The sequence below is a fragment of the Saimiri boliviensis genome, chromosome 7 (assembly GCF_048565385.1).
Source record: "Saimiri boliviensis isolate mSaiBol1 chromosome 7, mSaiBol1.pri, whole genome shotgun sequence".
NCBI lineage: Eukaryota > Metazoa > Chordata > Mammalia > Primates > Cebidae > Saimiri > Saimiri boliviensis.
Window position 1 is genome coordinate 64,313,293 of NC_133455.1, and position 1,731 is coordinate 64,315,023.

The following is a 1,731-nucleotide window of genomic DNA, read 5'->3' on the forward strand; positions in this document are numbered from 1 at the left end:
TTTATTAATACAGTCATTCAAAATGGTTTCTCAGGTTCAACTAATTTATTTTCAGACCTTCTTTTGCAGGCACACGCACACCCAAATAGCTAAACAACTGGAAGATGGAAAGAATAACCATACTAAATGAAGAAGAGAACACATAGTTCTAACATGGCAATAAACAATAGCTAGTGAACGTAGAGTAGTTATAATAGTTTACTAGAGGTATTCCTTTATGAGAAGTCTATGTGACACATTTTGTGTGGTACATTGTCCTTGGAATGCATCATCTTTCCTGATATAGAATTGGGAAAATACAAGGAGAAATAACTGAGTTCACAAGTACTACATGTGTGCAGTTATATATATGCATTGTACTTTTGTCTGAAAAGTAACAAGCAAAATAATCATTACCAAGAAAACAAATTTAAAAGAAGAGAATAACGTAATGTAAAAAGCAGACCATTTTGCAATGTTGCCTCCATCCACAGACAACTGTGAAACGTCAGCTCAATAACTGCATTTCCTTTTTATGTAGTTCTTATGTCAATTTGGTAAATATCCTCCTGCAGATGGACTTCTAACTGTGGGAATTTTAGCCAGCCCCACACCCTTGCTATTCAGCTAGAGACTCTGGTGGTTGCTCAGTTGCCCCTTGGGACAAAAAGGCTTTGCTTTCACCCCTAGGAAATGAATTGTAGTAACATTCTCTTGCTATTTAGAAAGGCTCCATTCTCAGCAATCATGTGCTATGCAGAATAAGTCACTGGACTTCGTACCACCAGATATTGGTGATGAAATTTCAGAGGTAAATAAATAAGTTTGGCTGCAGAAGTTGAAATTTCATTTGTATTTGACAAATAATTTTTCCTTTTGGTTTTTAGTGACAGATTTTCAGGGTCTGCAGCACTACTCACACAGTACTCTGCGGAGCCCATTCATTCCTGCTGGGCTGGCAGGCTGAGCAGGGCGTGGGAGGGAGGGACTTGAGAATACAGCTGCTGCAGGTTGTGGTGTGACGATGGCGACCACAGATTTTTCTAACCTGCCATCCGCAGTTCTGCTTTACTTGTTCAATTTTGCTGCAGTAATATTCTCTGGAAAAAATATCCAAAATGCAACATCATTTTGTCTAATTATTGTATATTTCCCAGGAAAAAATAATCCTCAACATCATCTTATCTCCATCTCTTTAGCAAAAAAAAAAAAAAAAAAAAAAAAAAAAAGTATATTTCAGTAAAGAGACAGGAGGATTAGATATTTGAATGCTTCAATAATTAAATGGCGTAAGGAAGCATAAAGATTAATAAGTAGCCCATTCAAAATACTTCCACAATTTTAATAATAAAATATATCAGATACTATTGGACTATAGTAACATGTACAAGTCTTTTTGGAATGAGAAGCAGAGCTTTGAATTATTCTCTTTACAATATAAAAAGATTAATTAAGAAATATGTCATTTACCCAATCGTCTCAGTTCTTTATGCAATTTCCAGAGGATTAAATAGAAGAGAGGAGGATTCTCGCAGTTGAGTCTTTGTAATTCTATCTCAGAGGCATTGTGTTCCTTAGGTAAATGAGGGTTACTCCCTCCCCTTGGGCCTAAGTAACAACAAGATCTAGGTCAGAAATAGACTATTTGAGCACTGATAATCTCAAATATATAAACAAGAGATCAGGGGAAACAATCAATCTATAATTTTTGCTCCTTATTATCTGATTTAATAGCACTCAAACTCAAACTGT